General features: G+C 36.9%; 1 non-coding gene across 1 annotated transcript; it reads right to left on the reverse strand.

The window, feature by feature from the left end:
- Nucleotides 1-391: 391 nt before the first annotated feature.
- On the reverse strand, nucleotides 392-555 carry LOC128118196 (U1 spliceosomal RNA). The gene has a single exon (XR_008221046.1). It is a non-coding gene; the product is annotated as a U1 spliceosomal RNA (small nuclear RNA).
- Between the last annotated feature and the right edge of the window lie 19,223 nt (nucleotides 556-19,778).

Consider the following 19,778-nt stretch of genomic DNA (forward strand, 5'->3'; position numbering starts at 1 on the left):
CCTTGCAACCCTAGTAGCCTTTGTGTGTGTGTGTGTGTGTGTGTGTGTGTGGTGGAGGCCAGGGTTAGATGTTGAGTGTTTTCCACTATCATTCTCCACTGAATCTTTTGAGACAAGGTCTCTCACTGAATCTAGAGTTCACAGACTGTCTATGCTAGCTGTCAAGTAAGCTTTGGAGGGCCTGGTGTCTGTATCTTGCCCTCCTAAATCCTAGGGTTATACACATGCAAAACCATGCCCTGATTTTACTTAAGTGCTAGGAATTCAAATTCAGATTGCATCATACTTGCTCAATCACTAAAACTTCATGCTAGCTGTCTCCTGATAACCTTTTTTAAGCTCTTATGCCACATGCTTTATACATTTCTGCTTGTCCCTTTTTTTTTGGGGGGGGGGGAGAGCGCGAACGCAGTCCCCCACTACCACAAATTATGCAGTCGAGTTTCCCGCATTTGGGGAAATCGCAGGGGTCAGCACATCCGGAGTGCAATGGATAAGCCTCGCCCTGGGAAAACCACCTTCGTGATCATGGTATCTCCCCTGCCAGGTAAGTATTCTGCTTGTCCCTTATACCTCTCTCCCCACCTCCTGCCTTCTTCTTCTGACATTCACACCCATATATATATATATATATTTTAAATAAATATTATATTTATAAACATAAAATATAATATAAATATATTATAAAAATAAAGAAATGGTATATTTATAAAAGACTAGGACCCATATATAAGTTAGAATATGAAATATTTGTCTTCTGAGTCTCAGTCACCTCACTTAACACAGTGTTTTTCAGATCTATTAACTTTCACATAAACTTAGTTCTCCTTTACAGGTGAATAAAATTACATTGTGCATGTGTGTTGAATTTTTGGGAAAGATAGTTGAACAGAGGCATATAATATCATCAACCTTCAAGTAAAAAGGTTATTAAAGCTGGACAGAGCAGCAGAGTCTGAAATAAAGTCTCATCCTACCAGGGAGAGTAAAATATGTTATTTTAAATTTGTAGTAAAAAGTAGGGAGGTAGAGACACTGTGCTATTAGAAAGTGGACTGAAGCTAGGTTAGCATCAAATTGCCATAAAAGACACTATGTTTTTGTGGTTTGGACTGAGATAGATGTTTGGAAGGTTCCTAGGAATTATTTGGACAAGGACATCTGCAAGAATAATGGCCCAGTTAATACATGAATTATGAAATATGACATTGATCACTCTGCCTCTGTACCCAGAGGCAAGGTGTATTCATACCCTGCTTGTAATACTCTCTGCTTTGAGCTTTGTTACCTGGAAGTTTTGTTTCCAGGAGGGATAAACTCCCTATTTATGTGCCATGACACAATTTCTTTACCATTTCATCTGTTGATGGATAATTCGACTGGTTCCGTTTCTTAAATACTGTGAGTAGTGCAAAGACACACATGGATGAACAAATATAGCTGTGGTAGGATACATAGTCCGTTGGGTAAATACCCATGAGTGGTATAAATGAGACATACAGCAGTTCGAATTTCTGGTTTTTAAGAAAATTCTCCACTAATTTCCATAGTGGCTGTACCAGTTTGCACTCCCATGTATAATGAATACACATTCCTGTGGCTGTATTCCTGCTGAGCTATTCCTGGCCTGGCACCAGAGAGTAGCATCTAGTCCTAATCCATCTTTTGTTTAACTGACACCTTCTGTTTCTCTTATCACTTTTGTTTCTCTTATTGCCCTCTGTGAAGATTGTCTGAGAGTCTCCCAAGGATCAAAGGCCTATGTAAAACTTGGTTGAGGAAACCGGAAAATCGTGGTACCTGAGAAATCCAGGAAGAATTTGTACTTGGCATTTCATCTTTGGGAGCTCCTTTCAGGTTGCTTTGAAGATACAGAAATTAACTGGCTAAACTGTAAATAGAGAGAAAATAAAAATGACCTGGGTGAAGGGAAAGTGCTTTAGTCCTTTGAGGCTGGACCCCTCTGCAGCCACCAAAGGCTAAATTCATTCTTAAGATGTCTCCGAGTCTTTTTTTCACAGATTCGCTTGAACCCATACACCCGTGCCATGACAAACCATGACAATTGGCACCCAAAGTGACATTTGTGGCTTGAAGAAGAAAAAAGGATCCCCTGAAGAAGGACAAGAGGAGCCAGCCATCTAAAGAACTCGAGGGAAGCGCTCTCATGGTAAGAGGACTCCAGGATCAGCAGGGTCATGAGGAATTATACTCCCCATCTCAGGAACAACAAAATGTACAGTTGCTAATATGCTCGTCAAAAGAAAAAACAGTAACTGCACAATTTTTAAAGATAGAAGTACAATGGCTCCTGAGACAGGAAATAAATCAGGGAAAAAGACCTTTCTCAATAGTGAAAAGGGAAACAAAGAAGGTAAAAAAGGGAATCTTCCCAATAGAAAACAGGGAAGGAAAAGAAGTAAAAGGAAATTTCCTGATAGAAAAGGAAGAAACTTGCCGGGCGGTGGTGGTGCATGCCTTTAAGCCCAGCACTTGGGAGGCAGAGGCAGGCTGATCTCTATGAGTTCAAGGCCAGCCTGGTCTCCAAAGCAAGCTCCAGGAAAGGCACAAAGCTACACAGAGAAACCCTGTCTCGAAAAACAAAAAAAAAAGGAAGAAATTTTTAATCAAGAAAAAAGGACTTTCCCAGTAAAAAGGGAAAAAAGATTGAAATTAGGTCTAAAGATTAGAAGGACACATAAAAGAAAAATAAAGAAAAAAGCCTCTTCCCAGTAGAAATAGAAGAAGAAAAAGCTCTTTTCGATATAAAAGAAATGGTGAAGAGCCAAAACTCTGAGCTCTTTCTGCCTGTCAGCACAGAGCGGCAGCACTTGAATTACAAAGAATTGACAGGTGTGGCTTCATTGCTGCAGTATGAACAAGCACAGCAAGCCCAGAGTTTAGAATTTTGGCTATCCTAATATAGTCATGAATTTATGGGGACGAGATTTGTTACAACAATGGGGGGCTCAAATTAATATTCCTACAATTTCAGAAACAGTTCGTAAATTGATGTTTAAATTGGGATATATTCCTGGAAAGAGCATTGGAAGAATTATAAAGATAGGTCAAAGGCTATACAGGTTGTACAAAGGCAAGATAGAACAGGAATTGGCTATCCAAATTTAGAGTAGGGGCCACTGTTGCTAGCCCAACTTTGTGTCAACATTTTGTAAATCAACCACTGGAAATGACTCATAAACAATTTCCTCAATTTATTATTTATCATTATATGGATGATATTTTATTGGCTGCTTCTGATACAGATACCTCAGAAAAAAAATGTTTAATGTAGTACAGAGAAATTTACTCTGTTGGAGATTACACGTTCCCTTTTCCCTACAATCTTACTAGCATTTGTTGTCTCTGTTCTTGATGATAGCCATTCTGACTTGGTGAGATAGAATTTCATTATAATTTTATTTTGCTTTGTGTTGATGATTAAGATATTGAACTTAAAAAATACTACTGTTCATTTGTATTTCTTATGAGAGTTGTCTGTTAATTCTAAAACCCATTTATTAAGTGACAGTTTGGGGTTTTGGATTTTTTTCTTTTCTCTGTATATTTTATACATATACTTCCTGACTTAACTCTAGCAAAGATTTTGTTTCATTCTATACAATGTGTGTGTGTGTGTGTGTGTGTGTGTGTGTGTGTGTGTGTGTGTGTGTGCTCTTGATATACTATAACTTTAAGGAGGTATCCTTAACTTCATAAATAATAAAATATGAAAAATAATGAATTATGGAATGTCCTGAAATATTTGAATGATTTGTCATTTAGCAACAATCATGTAAAAAATCCTGTATTCAATGTAAGAGTTGGTAAATAAAGTACAAATGAATCTTATTAAAGCCAGTATCTCTTGTGAGCTTATAGTATTTAAAGAAATGTTAAAATAATATTTTTACCATAAGCAATAAAAAAGAATTCACAAAATGGCTTTGCTTTATATGTTAAAAATCTTTAGTTTACATACAATCATTTGCACAGGTTGCTTGAATTTGCTGTAATGAGGTTGAGTATTATCGCTATGTTTTCTGCATAAAATATTAATAGATGTTCATTATACCTCCTCTCACCATATAAGCAAATGAAGGAGCAAGAGACATACAAGTTATGACCAGAACTCACTCAAAATACATGATTATTATGTAGATTTAAAATGGTGTCTAAAGGAAAGAAACATGTCAAAAAATAACGAGAAAATTAAAACCTTTTTCCTCATTCCAGTTCTCAGAACAGATCCCAAAGTTATAATACCCATTAATGTAATAAAACACCTCCTGTAGACATGTCCTTACTGGGCTGGTAAGATGGCTCAGAAGTTGAGAGTACTTATTGCTTTAGCAGAAGAGTATTTATTGCTTTAACAGAAGAGTACTTATTGCTTTAACACAAGGCAAGAGTTTGGTTCCCAGCACCACCATCCTGTGACACACAATTTTCTATAACCGTGGTTCCAGGGGATTGGAAACCCTCTTCTCATGCCCTTGGGTAGGTCCACACATGTACACATGTATACACTACACATACACACACACACACACACACACACACCACCACCACCACCACCACCACCACACCCACCACCACCACACTTGAGGTTAAATCTTTAAAAACAACAACAACAACAAACAAACGAACCTTTTCTGTTGCCCATGACCACTATGTTCAAATTTGTAAGTAAACGGCCAGGTTTCGTAAAACAATTTCAGACTAGACAAACTGGCCTTTGAATGTTAAAAATCACAATACAATTCATAGCTTTTCAAGAGGTGGATATTGAATTCCTATAACCTTAGAAGTACCCTAAACCAGAAAGACTATTTCAGGTAAAAATATTTCAAAAACATTCTTAGAAGGAAAATATGGCAATTTATTTTGTGTTTGTAGTGCAGGATATATAACCTGTTAGATATGAAACCTACTTTCTTATTGCATGGCAGTCTTATAATACTGATATCATTTTCAGTCTTAATTTTAAAATGAATATATTCATTGTAGTCATGTTAATCAAAATGAGGAAAGAAGAGATACAGCAGATGGAGTGGAATGTAAGTTGAAATTAAAATCATCATGGACCAGTAGATAATGAAAAATAACTCAGGAGAAGAAATGAAGGGACACAAAACAAAGGAAACTAGCACAATCTTCTTTGATGATTCTCTATGGTTCATTTACTGATGTTCTGTCCAAGTATTGTTCTCTTCATGAAAAAGTTAATAGGGATACTGTGAAGATGAAATAAATGTTCTTCTTTTACCTCTTATTCCAGAGTTTTGTTAGATGTATGGCTTCTACTTGTGCTGTCCTTAAAGCAAAACAAAATATCTTGTTTTGTTCAAGACAACTAAGTTGCTGATGTTCGTTCTCTAGAGTTGGAGTTCAATTGCTGTTGTGTTATCTTTTTTTTTCTTTTTTAATAAAACATGGCAAAGTTAAAAACAGCATGGCCACAGGAGAAGCATTAAAGAAAGTTACACAGCTGAAAGTAAATTAAAAAAAATAAACAAATTATGAGCTCACCATGGTGCTAATGTTCCAGTACCTGCTCCTGTACTCTGTGTCATGCCTGCAGGTCAGGGCCGATGTATTTTCATCTTGGTAGTTTCCTATGCAAATGGGTAAATGAGTCTTTAGTGATGCTACCTAGATACAACATTCCCCTTCACATTTTCAAAAAGCACCATCTCGCTAAAGAGCCATATTCACTGTGTCTTTTCTTACTAAGTGTGTCATTGATCAGCATGCTACTCTATTACTTGTTTGATCAGAGAAGAAAAAGAATGAATGTGAATGTGGGGGTGGGGACTAGTCTAGAAAATGATCTATAAACATATCAAGAAACCACCCAGATATTCACATTTTACCTCTGTCTTTTCACATCATTTCTGAGAAAAAAACAGTATTTTATATAAATTTGCAGTCATAGCTAGATGGAGCAGACAGAAACCTTTATTCAATTTTAGTTGCGTGACAAAACCCTTTTACTTCTCATTTTTTTTCATTCATTTGCCATGGAATTACTTTGAAATTTTCACATCACCTGTTTGAGGTGAAATAATGAAACCCCATGACAAAATTCAAACCATATATAATATGGGAAGTATTTGACATTATTGGAAAATATTTTTGTTGTTGTTTTTATGAATCCATAAATGAATTTTGCTTCTTAAAACGTGGCAGAAAAAATAAAATAAAATGTGACAGAGCACAGTTCTATATCCATGGGAATAAGGGAATTGAGTAAATCCCAGAGTTTGGGTTAATAGTAGAAAGTTGAGTCTCTGGTATGAGTTGGAAAATATTTTAAATAATACGTTAGAGGAACACTTTTCTGACTTAAGAATCTTGCTCAGGGTTAGTCTAAAATGTGAACATGTTTAAAACCAGTTTCCAAGTTTTACTGGATGTTCTATGATATCAGCCAGAAAGACCTGTGAAAGACCAAAGGGAAAGACCAGAGGCAAAAATGTGTTCATCGTCAAAAAGAAAGACTTGTATTAAGAACTGAGGGTGGCAGCAAGTAAAATTTAGAATAGCTTCCCTAACTAATTGTAATCTACCATACCAGTATACATTTGAGTTTATATATAAAACTTTTAGCAGTTACAGTAAATATGTCATAGTTATCATTAAGATTAAATTTACTGTTCTCTTTTTATTTAGGGGTGTGTGTGTGTGTGTGTGTGTGTGTGTGTGTGTGTGTGTGTGTGTGTGTGTGTGTGTGTGTGTGTGTGTGTGTGTTGCATGCAAGTGTGTGGATTTCTGTACCTGTATGTATTCAAGAAGATGCCAGAGGAAGATCTCAGGTGTCTGGTATTTTCTGCCTTACTGTCTTAAAAGATTGTTGCACTTACCCAGAAGCTTACCATTTCAGCTAGGCTGGGTAGATAGCAAATTTCAACAGTTTGGTTTGGTATAGGCACATCCACCCATGACCATTTTGTTTTATTTTGTTTTTTGTTTGTTTCTATGGGTGCTGGGAATTTGAGCTCAGATCCTCATGCTTGCAGGGCAAATATTCTTACTCATTGAGACAAATTACTGTTCTCTTAGTGAACTTGTGATTCTTGAATCTACTTTTTTGAAGAAATATATTTGAATATATATTCAAATGTACAGTCCTGTATTAAGTACATTTGCTTTCCTATGAATTGACATTACCATCTCTCTAAAACAGTTTCATCTCCTCTAGACTGAAATCCTATACCTGTTAATAAGTTTTCAGGAAGCTGCTATACTGCCTTTTATCTTGACTTTGTGAGGTATTTAGGTAAGTGAAATTCTAAAACACATTTTTCAATGACTGGCTTATCTCATGCACCCTAACAACATCAAAGTTCATCCAGGCATGCAGCAGATTTTTGCTCCCTTTTAAATCTAAGACCCCAATGTATACCACATTTTGTTTATTCACCTGCTGAAGGAAGGGTTGAGTTGCCTCCACCTTTTTGCTATAGTGAATAATGCTGTTGAGAACATGGGTATAAAATATCTGTTTGATTACCTACTTTCAAATCTTTAGAATATATATCGAGAAGTAGGATCGATGATTCATGTAGTAAATCTCTGTATAAGTTTTGAGGAACCACTATATAGTTAGCAGAGTGGCTGCATCATTTTACATTTTGACTAGCAATGCACAACAGGTCCAATTTCTTTACATTCTTACCATCAATCCTTAAGACAAAGTAAGGCAAGCATTGTTTAAGAGAAAGTGGATTAGGACTGATCCAAGTTGGTCCTGAAGAAAGGATGCCTGGTCAGACTCAGTATGTAATTCCTGGACTTAGTGAGGAAAAATAAATGAAAAAATGATGACAGAGCACATCAGATTTATGTCAAGACTTGATTGGTACAGAAAATGTAACAGGCTGTGTAATAAAGAAGGATTCAAGGCAATTTGTTTCTTGTCTTCAATCTTTGGAGAGGAAGGAAGGGGGAAAGGAAAAGAAAAAGAAAAGAAATCTTTGATAAAGAACGTTATAGGGTAACCAACTTTGGTGGCTATGTGTAAGGCACATTCCACTTTAGTGTAAACTGTTGTTGTCAGCATGTAAACCAAATGGTCTAGTGAATTTTGGTCTGGCGATGCTTCCTTGAACTCTGGGAAAGGGACTTACACTTTGTATGGTCAAAATTACTCTGAGGTTAACATAATGATTGAAGTGTGGTCTCTGACCTCACTCATCTGTGGGTGCTTCAGTCTGCTACTTACTGGACTGAGATAATCTAAAATTAGTTTTGATTTGCATTTTCTTGATGTGGTTATTTGAATAAGAATTATTCTGATAGGCTAGTATTTCAATGGTTACTCACTGGGGGTGGAATTCTTTGATAGGATTAGAAGGATTAAGAGTCATGGCCTTGTTAGAAAAAGTATGTCACAGAGGTTTCAAAAGGTCATTCTAGGCTCAGTCTCTCTGTTTCCCTCTGTCTTTCTCTCTTTCTAACTGTGGATCAGAATGTAGGTCTCAACTACTTCTCCAGCACCATGCCTATTGTGATGATCCACTGCCATGATGATAATGGACTAAACTGTAAAGAAGCCCCCAATTAAATGTTTTATCTAATAAGAGTTGCTGTGGTCATGGTGTCTCTTCACATTAATACAACAATGACTTGATGACTAAATATGTTGAACATTTTTTGACATACATTTATTGATCATTTGTAGTTTTTCAACAATTATGCTTTATCCTAATTAACTCATTAATAACAAACATCACACAGCTAGTTTGAGAAAGCCATTTGATTCATTTAGATATTTATTAATTGGATCCCATGTTAATTTTTAAATTTTACATTTATTCGAGATTGTAATCATGTGACAAGTGAATAGGTGCCAAAGACATCTCTTGTTCTGTAGTTTTTCTTTTTAATCTGTTTGTTGTTTGCTTTGCTGACCAGAAGATTTTACTTCATGAAATGTCATTTGTTACTTCTTGCTATTTATTTCCTGCGATATTAGCATCCTACTCAGAAAGTTCTTGCCTATACTTACAACTCAAAGTTTTTCCTTTTTATCTTACCTTAGTAGCTTAATTTTCAATTTTATATTGTTCTTTGCTCTACTTAAATTGTTGTTTGTATGAGTGGAAAAATTGGGATGTACTTTCTGCTTTGTACAAGTAGATATCCAGATTTTCCAGCACTGTGTGTTGAATATTAGCTCATTATTTAATCCTCTGGTATTTGTTGCTGTTGCTCTTAAAAAATGTAAAAACTTTAAAATTTTTTTAGGATGCTGTGTGTGTGTGTATGTGTGTGTTAGAGAGAGAGACACAGACAGAGATAGGGACAGAGACAGAGAGACAAAGAGAGAGAGACAGAGAGAGAGAAGAGAAGTGGAAATTCCTGAGTTATTGCCTTAATTTGGAAGTTGACAATATTGGATTCATGGTGATTCTTTTTTTGCTGTTATTTTGGTTCTTTCATTTTTACAGTGCCATGTAGATAAGATTGACCTCAAACTTCTTGTTTTGTTTTGATTTTTGTTTTTCGAGACAGGGTTTCTCTGTGTAGCTTTGCGCCTTTCCTGGAACTCACTTGGTAGCCCAGGCTGGCCTCGAACTCACAGAGATCCGCCTGGCTCTGCCTCCCAAGTGCTGGGATTAAAGGCGTGTGCCACCACCGCCCAGCGACCTCAAACTTCTTATGTAATTAAGAATGACCTTGAATTCTTAATTTTCTTGTTTCTATCTTCTTAGTGCTATGATTACAGACCTGTGATACTATGCCCAATTTTACACAGTGCTGGGGTTCCAATGTAGGTATTCCTGATTACTAGATCAACACTCTTTGAACTGAACTATATTCATAGCCCATGGTTGGCCTTATCTATTTCATGGAATTCAGAATCAGCCTAGGAGAAACAACTCTAGGTGTTTTTCTGAGGCCATTTCTATAGGATTTACTGAAGGGGACAAACATATCCTCAAAGTTGGTAGCACCTTTTAAAGGGTCTTTTATAAAGATTCCCCAAGGAAAAAGCAGTATCCCTGGCCTGCCTTCTCTACTTCAGGATAAAATATAATTATTTTTGCTACTCTCATCTTCTGCTGATAACAGATTCCAGCTTCTCTGGAGTTCTGTTGTGCTGATTATCGGCAGTTCTCCAGGAAACCTCTAGGGCTCCAGCAATGGATTTGGACTGCTGAAGTATCCAACTTAATGGAACAAACAGCAAATGGGTTCTCTGGGTCTCCATCATGCAAATGACCATTGCTGGACTACACAACCCTCATCATTTAAGCCAGTATTTAAAACACATATTTGAGTTGTTCAGTTCCCCTAGTGAACACTGCCTAATACACTTGGGATGTTTTATTTTGAAATATAAATTCCCTATCAGACATTATTTACAAAGATTTTCTATGATATTATGGTTGACTTTTCATTCTGCTAATAATGTCTTTTTGTTTTGTTTCTGTTTTGTTTTGAGAAGGTCTCATGCAGCTCAGGCTGGCTTCATACTGACTATGAGAATGACCTTAAGCTCCTGATCCTTCAGTGTCTACCTCCTGAGCACTAGTATTATACTCATCTTGATAATATCCTTCGACTCATCAAGGATTTAGATTTTTTTTTATAGAGTTCAGTTTATTTTTTTCTGTAGCTATCTATACTTTTGATGCTATCCCCAAGAAGACAATGCTAAATGTAAAATTATGAACTTTTCCCTCCATTAACAATTTTATGAATTTAGAACTATATATAGTTTTGTATTCAATTTTGAATTAAAGTTTTTGTATGGCTGAAAAAAAACGTACTCTATTTTAGAAAATTACTTTTAAATATTCTAATGTTTAAACACTTATGTGCCCAGTCTCATGTTCACTACACTCATTCTTTAAAAGCTAGTAATCTCCAACTGGGAAGCTTAAAAAATGACATACATAAATGTAAATATTTATTTCATTTTAACTTCTAAGGTCACAGGTAAACTCTGTACTGAAGCCATATAAGTATTGTTTTCCACATACTTTGGTTTCATTTCCTGCTTTTTATTTTGCTAGTATTGTAGAATTCTTTTTTAATTTTAATTTTTGGGTCCTTTTTTTGTGCTTTGTTTGTTTGTTTGTCTTACACTATCTTCATTTTATTCAGGTGAAAAGTTTTGAAAGGTATATAGTAGGAAATGATTTAGTTATTTGCAAAATCCTGAACACAACAAATACATAATCTTGGTCCTAAGGAGCAGATGAATGAGTAAAGTGGCGTATAAATTCAAGGAAGGAAAGAAAACATCAAGAGACCATAGTTAGAATAAGGAAGACAAATTAGCTTCCATATCTTTAAGAGATCATAGCAACTCGGATGGTCTGGATATATGGTTCATCCAGGGAAGTTGAACCTCAGGAGACATTAAATAAGCACTAATGGTAGCATTCAGTAGCAACAGTATGAACCAACATTTCAAACCATGACACCTTGTGTGTGTGTGTGTGCACGTGCACACATTTTCTTATTTTTATGGATTTTTGTTTGTTTTTGAGGGATGGTTATTTGTTTCTTCACTTTAAAGAAAGAAAGAACATAAAGTCAGTGTATAGGGAGATGAAGAAGATCTGCAGTAAATGGTGTGAATCATATCAAAATATATAGTATGTATTTTTAAATAAAATGTGACACTTAACACATCAAAGGATACACATATATTAATATATATGACATTCTATGAACTAGTTTTCCAAGTTTGGAAACTGTTTTTAAAATGTAAGTAATATCTATCTCTTAAGAAATGGGTGAAGATAAAATAACAAATGGAAAACCCCTAACAAGAGTATTTACTAGATGTCAAATAGCATTTACTCTCTACCTTTTATATTTTATATCTCCTTAAATATTTTCAAAATTTAAATCTTTTTATTTTCTTGAAAGATAGAAAGAATGGTATGCTATTTTTTAGAATTCTCAGTCTATGAATCTCTGCAATTCACTCTTTTCAGAATTCAGAATAGAAGAATTTTGCTTCTAGTACAGACAGGTTTCCTTTTATCAGACAACACATATGTAACTTGTAACATTTCTTACTGCTTAATGTGTCAAGAATTTCACTGAAGTTTAGTGCTGATTCCTATAATATATTCAGTTACAGGACTGTTTGAAACCTTTCAAACTATTACCTCACAGTTAGTGCATACATTTGCTTTCTTTTTATTTTTAAAACATAATGTACCAAGATAGCATTATTGATAGTATACACAAGTTATTCTTAGAAATAATTGAGAAAACAGTGGGTATATTTAGAATTTTTATAGTCTAGGAGATTGAGCCTACTAAGTGAGCTCTCTATCACTGAGCTGTATCCCCAGCTCAGAAGATAAATATTAACAACAGAAACAACAGAAGTAATGGTATTTGAAGATATAGTTCAAATGGAAATTTGAACTAGTTAGATAAACAAATTTAATTATTGTTGCTAAAGAAAGATAACAAAGAAGGGGGAAACTTTTATTCAAAATAGTCATGTAGCTAATTTCTATCAGTTGAATAACTGACTTCATTACATATTTTGTGTTATACTGCTGATAATTTAGTACCAACTACTTCTGGATCATTCATAGTATGAAAGTATAAAAAAAATCCTGTCGTTGGCTTGCTTATTAACTTCAATAATGTAAATGTACTTTGTAGATTATATAACCCAGCTACATCATTTTGTCTTTGAATGAGCTCAAGAAAATTGAATATCTTACCAGAGACCATATAGTTTTTTAGTGGTAAAACCAAGATTAGAACTCAGAATATTAAAGTGTCTGAAGAAACTCGTAAGGGACAACTTATGTCTTTCTCCATGAAACATGGGTCAATGAGATTTTCTAATACCTATTCATTGTTAAAATCATGTCATATCTTCTTGTGTGTTTCACAATTCACATAGATTACGCACAAAATTTAATATTTTGTTAACATCTGGAAACAATTACTTATCATCTCTATTCTCCAACCAGTTCCACAAATCAAGATATCACCTTTGATTCTTTCAAACTACCCCTGATCTATCATCAAATTGTGTACTATAATTTTACCTTGCACTTAGCTGCTGTCCGTCTATCTGGCTAGCACTGTAGTCTAAGATAATGTCATCTCTTTTTATCTAGCTTGCTGGTTTATCTGAATGTGTTTTATATTCCCATGATGCAGTTAAAATAAAATGTATTTTTTAAAACACACTAAGTCACACACACAGAGAGACTGCACAGCTTCTTATTTCTATTAATTTAAACTTTTTAAGGTTGTGATCAAAGCTCAACATTATGTAACACAACTACACTTCCACTTTAAATTTTCTCTCCTTTATCTCCAGCTGGGTTCTTTATAGTCATCTGTATTCATCATCTTTTACTCCCCCAAAGTGTTTGCCTTTATTTTGTCTGTGGTTCTTAATTCTTTCTGTCCAACTGATCTCCTTTCCTTCAGCAATAGAATATTTAGATTATTTGATTATGTTCCAGGCACTATAATATACCTGGAATAAAATACTAAAGAAAACCACTACATATTCCTATTTAACATCAAGCTTAAGGCCTGAACCAAATCTAGAATAAAAATAGAGTCAAATAAATGAAAAAAATGTTGCAGAAAATGCACAGAAATGTCTAATGGTGCATAATCAAATAACAATAATATATGATACTATTATATAATAGTATAGTCGAAAAATAAGAATCTTCTGGTTTTTTTAGCATTTTATTATATGTATATTATAGTGCCTGGTACATGAAAAGAAGATATATTTAATTGATTGATAAGATTAATTCATGAGAGCTCAGCCTGGACTCCATCCCTGGGCACCAGCCACTCTGGGGAAGACCTGCCCAACTTGGCCCCAGGTTCTGGCCACCGGGCAGGTTCCCTTCTAGCCCCACAGGGAAGGATCCCCTTCTCCAAGACCCCCCGGCAGACCCTGCATCTCCACGCCCTGCCCCCAGCCTCATCCTGAGACTTAGAGGCCAGCCCCCAGCTCCCATCCCGCACTGGACTTCCCTTCTGGAGCACAGGTGAGTGCCCTAGCTTGCCCCGGACCCCATCCCTGGGCACCAGCCACTCTGGGGAAGACCTGCCCAACTTGGCCCCAGGTTCTGGCCACCAGGCAGGTTCCCTTCTAGCCCCACAGGGAAGGATCCCCTTCTCCAAGACCCCTGGCAGACCCTGCAATTTCGACGCCCTGCCCCCACGCCCATCTGTCCGAGACCCCAGCCACTTCCTGAGACTTAGAGGCCGGCCCCCAGCTCCCATCCTGCCCTGGACTTCCCTTCTGGAGCAGAGAGAGAGAGAGAGAGAGAGAGAGAGAGAGAGAGAGAGAGAGAGAGAGAGAGCTCCCATCCTGCCCTGAACTTCCCTTCTGGACAAGAGCTCCCATCCTGGTCCAGACTTCCAATTTGGACAAGAGAGCTCCCATCTGGACAAGAGAGAGAGACTTCCTGAATCTGTCAGCTCTGTCTGAACCAAGTGTGCGGATAAGGCCAAGAATGAACCACAAGGAGATGGGCAGACATCAAGGCAGAAACACATACAACAAAATGAATAGCAATACAGCATCACCAGGACCTAGCCCTCCTCCAACACCTAGACCTGAACATCAGAAATTGGAAGAAGCAGAAGAAAATAGCCTTATAAATGACATCATGAAGAAGCTAGAGGCTTGTGTAGAGGAAAAGACAAAAAAAATGGGAAGAACGTTGTAAACAACTAGAGGAAGGGGCAAACAAATTAGAAGAAATCAATAAAGTCCTGGAAGAAAACAATAAAGTACTGAAAGAAAATCAAGAAAAATCAATGAAACAAATGAAGGAAACAGTCCAAGACCTGAAAAGGGAAATAGAAAAAATGAAGAAGACACAAACAGAGGGAATGCTGGAAATAGAAACTCTGAGTAAACGATCGGGAACTTCAGATGCAAGTATAACCAACAGAATGCAAGAGATGGAAGAGAGGATCTCTGGCGTTGAAGATACAGTAGAACAAATAGATTCATTAGTCAAAGAAAACACTAAAGCCAACGAAGTCATGAACCAAAATGTCCAAGAAATTTGGGACACCATGAAAAGATCAAACCTACGAATAATAGGGGTAGAAGAAGGAGAAGAATACCAACTCAAGGGCACAGAAAATGTATTCAACAAGATCATAGAAGAAACCTTTCCCAACTTAAAGAAGGAAATGCCTATGAAGATACAAGAAGCCTATAGAACACCAAACAGACTAGACCACCAAAAAAGTCCCCTTGCCACATAATAATTAAACAACTAAGCGTACAGAATAAAGAAAGAATATTCAGAGCAGCAAAGGAAAAAGGCCAAGTGAGTTATAAAGGCAAACCCATCAGAATAACACCCGATTTCTCAATGGAGACTTTGAAAGCCAGAAGGACCTGGACAGATGTAATGCAGACACTAAAAGATCATGGATGCCAGCCTAGACTAATATACCCAGCAAAACTTTCAATCATCATAGATGGAGTGAACAAGACATTCCATGACAAAGCCAGAGTTAAACAATACTTATCCACAAACCCAGCCCTACAGAAAGCACTAGAAGGAAAATTCCAACCTAAGGAAGTCAGATGCACCCTCGAAAACACAGGCAATAGATAAAGCCACAGCAGTAAACCCCAACGAAGAGAAGTACACACCCATCACCACCAAAAAATAACAGGAATGAACAATCACTGGTCATTAATTTCCCTCAATATCAATGGACTTAATTCACCTATAAAAAGACATAGACTTACAGAATGGATACAAAAGCAGGACCCATCTTTCTGCTGCATACAAGAAACACAGCTCAAATTCAAAGATAGACACTACCTAAAAATAAAAGGCTGGGAAAAGACTTTCCAATCAAACGGTATTAAGAAACAAGCGGGTGTAGCCATCCTGATATCCAGAAAAACAGACTTCAAACTAAAATCAATCAAAAGAGATCAAGAAGGGCATTACATACTCATCACAGGAAAGATCCACCAAGATGAAGTCTCAATTCTGAACATTTATGCCCCAAACACAAGGGCACACACATATGTAAAAGAAACATTACTAAAGCTTAAATCACATATAAAACCCAACACATTAGTGGTGGGAGACCTCAACACCCTACTTTCACCACTGGACAGATCTCCCAAATCGAAACTTAACAGAGAAATTAAGGACTTAACTGATGTCTTGACTCAAATGGACTTAATTGATATCTACAGAACATTCCATCCTAACAAAAAAGAATATAACTTCTTCTCAGGACCCCATGGAACCTTCTCTAAAATCGACCATATACTTGGCCACAAAACAAATCTAAACAGATACAAAACAATTGGAATAATCTCCTGTGTTCTACCAGACCACCATGGTCTAAAGTTGGATTTCAACAACAACAAAAACTACAGAAAACCTACAATCTCATGGAAACTGAACAAAACCCAACTGAATCACCAATGGGTTAAGGAAGAAATAAAGAAAGAAATTAAAGACTTCCTAGAGATCAACGAAAATGAAGACACCACATATCCAAACCTATGGGACACTATGAAAGCAGTACTAAGGGGGAAATTCATAGCACTAAATGCCCACATAAAGAAGTTGGAGAAATCTCACACTAGTGACTTAACAGCACACCTGAAAGCTATAGAACAAGAAGAAGCAAAGCCTCCCAGGAAAAATAGACGCCAGGAAATTATCAAAGTGAGAGCTGAAATCAATAAAATAGAAACAAAGAGAACAATACAAAAAATTAATGAAACAAAGAGTTGGTTCTTTGAGAAAATCAACAAGATAGACAAGCCCTTATCCAAACTAACCAAAATACAGAGAGAGAGCATCCAAATCAACAAAATCAGAAATGAAAAGGGGAACATAACAACAGACATTGAGGAAATCCAGAGAATCATCAGGTCATACTTCAAAAACCTCTATTCCACAAAACTGGAAAACCTAAAAGAAATGGATAACTTTCTGGATAGGTACCACATACCTAAGTGAAATCAAGACCAGATAAACTATTTAAATGGTCCAATAACCCCTAACGAAATAGAAACAGTCATTAAAAGTCTCCCAACCAAAACAAAGCCCAGGACCAGATGGTTTCAGCACAGAATTCTACCAGATCTTCAAAGAAGAGTTAATACCAATACTCTCTAAATTGTTCCACACAATAGAAACAGAAGGAACATTACCAAACTCCTTCTATGAGGCTACAATTACCCTGATTCCTAAACCAAACAAGGATACAACAAAGAAAGAACTACAGAACGATCTCCCTCATGAACATTGATGCAAAAATACTCAATAAAATACTGGCAAACAGACTCCAAGAACACATCAAAACAATTATCCACCATGATCAAGTAGACTTCATTCCAGTGATGCAAGAGTGCTTCAACATACGAAAGTCCGTCAATGTAATACACCATATAAACAAAAAACAGAAAAAAAACCACATGATCATCTCACTAGATGCAGAAAAGGCATTTGACAAAATCCAACACCCCTTCATGATAAAGGTCTTGGAGCAATCAGGAATACAGGGAACATACCTAAACATAATAAAGGCAATTTACAGCAAGCCAGCAGCCAACATCAAAATAAATGGAGAGAAACTCAAAGCAACTCCACTAAAATCAGGAACGAGGCAAGGCTGTCCGCTCTCCCCATACTTATTCAATATAGTACTTGAAGTTCTAGCCAGAGCAATAAGACAACATAAGGAGATTAAGGGGATACAAATTGGAAAGGAAGAAGTCAAGCATTCCCTATTTGCAGATGACATGATAGTATACTTGAGCGACCCCAAAGATTCCACCAAGGAACTGATACAGCTTATAAACACCTTCAACAACATAGCAGGATACAAGATCAACTCAAAAAAATCAGTAGCCCTCCTATATACAATGGACAAAGAAGCTGAGAAGGAAATCAGAGATACATCACCCTTTACTATAGCCACAAATGACATAAAATACCTTGGGGTAACACTAACCAAGCAAGTGAAGGACCTATATGACAAGAACTTTAAGTCCCAGAAAAAAGAAATTGAAGAAGATGTCAGAAAGTGAAAAGATCTCCCATGCTCAAGGATAGGCAGGACTAACATAGTAAAAAGGGCAATCTTACCAAAAGCAATCTACAGATTCAATGCAATCCCCATCAAAATACCAACACAATTCTTCACAGACCTGGAAAGAATAATACTCAACTTCATATGGAAAAACAAAAAACCCAGGATAGCCAAAGAATCCTGTACAATAACACAACCTCTGGAGGCATCACGTTCCCTGACTTCAAGCTCTACTATAGAGCTACAGTAATAAAAACAGCTTGGTACTGGCATAAAAACTGACATGTGGACCATTGGAATCGAATTGAAGACCCTGACATTAATCCACACACCTATGAACATAAAATTTTTGACAAAGAAGCCAAAAGTGCACAATGGAAAAAAGAAAGCATCTTCAACTAATGGTGCTGGCATAACTGGATATCAACATGTAGAAGGCTACAAATAGATCCATATCTATTAGGATGCACAAAACTTAAGTCCAAATGGATTACGGACCTCAACATAAATCCAGCTACTCTGAACCTGCTACAATAGAAAGTAGGAAGTAGTCATGAACGCATTGGCATAGGAGATCACTTCCTGAATATAACACCAGTAGCACAGACACTGAGAGAAACAATCAATCACGGGACCTCTTGAAACTGAGAAGCTTTTGTAGAGCAAAGGATACAGTCAACAAGGCAAAGCGACAGCCTACAGAATGGGAAAAGATCTTCACCAACCCCACATCTGACAGAGGACTGATATCCAGAATATATAAGGAACTCAAGAAATTAGACATCAAAATGCCCAACAGTCCAATTAGGAAATGGGCTATAGATCTAAACAGAGAATTCTCAACAGAGGAAACTCAAATGGCAGAAAGACATTTAAGGAATTGCTCAACATCCCTAATCATCAGGGAAATGCAAATCAAAACAACTCTGAGATACCACCTTATGCCTGTCAGAATGGCTAAGATCAAAAACACTGAAGACACCTTATGCTGGAGAGGATGTGGAGCTAGGTGAACTCTCCTCCACTGCTGGTGGGAATGCAAGCTTGTACAACCACTTTGGAAATCAATATGGCGCTTTCTTAGAAAATTGGGAATCCATCTCCCCCAAGATCCAGCTATACCACTCTTGGGCATATACCCAAGAAATGCTCAACCACACCATAAGAGCACTTGTTCAGCTATGTTCATATCAGCATTGTTTGTAATAGCCAGAACATGGAAACAACCCAGATGCCCTTCAACTGAAGAATGGATAAACAAAATGTGGTACATATACACAATGGAATACTACTCAGCAGAGAAAAACAATGCCATCATGAGGTTTGCAGGCAAATGGATGGATCTAGAAAAAATCATCCTGAGTGAGGTAACCCAGACTCAGAAAGACAAACATGGTATGTTCTCACTCATAGGAGGATACTAGATGTGGCACAAGGATGACTGAACTGCTACTCACATCACCAGGGAGGCTACCTGGAAAACAGCACCCCAAGAAAGACACGGGGATCGCCCAATGACAGAGAAATGTAATGAGATCTATATGAACAGCCTGGACATGAGTGGGGGTAGTGACGGGCGAGGGTTGAGGGAAAGAGAGCTTGGGGGAGTGGGAGATCCCAGCTGGATCAAGAACAGAGAGGGAGAACAAGGAATAGAAGACCATGGTAAATGAAAACCACATGAGAATAGGAAGAAGCAAAGTGCTAGAGAGGCC

This window comes from Peromyscus californicus, unplaced genomic scaffold (assembly GCF_007827085.1).
Source record: "Peromyscus californicus insignis strain IS unplaced genomic scaffold, ASM782708v3 Scaffold_10__1_contigs__length_136768540, whole genome shotgun sequence".
Classification (NCBI taxonomy): Eukaryota; Metazoa; Chordata; class Mammalia; order Rodentia; family Cricetidae; genus Peromyscus; species Peromyscus californicus.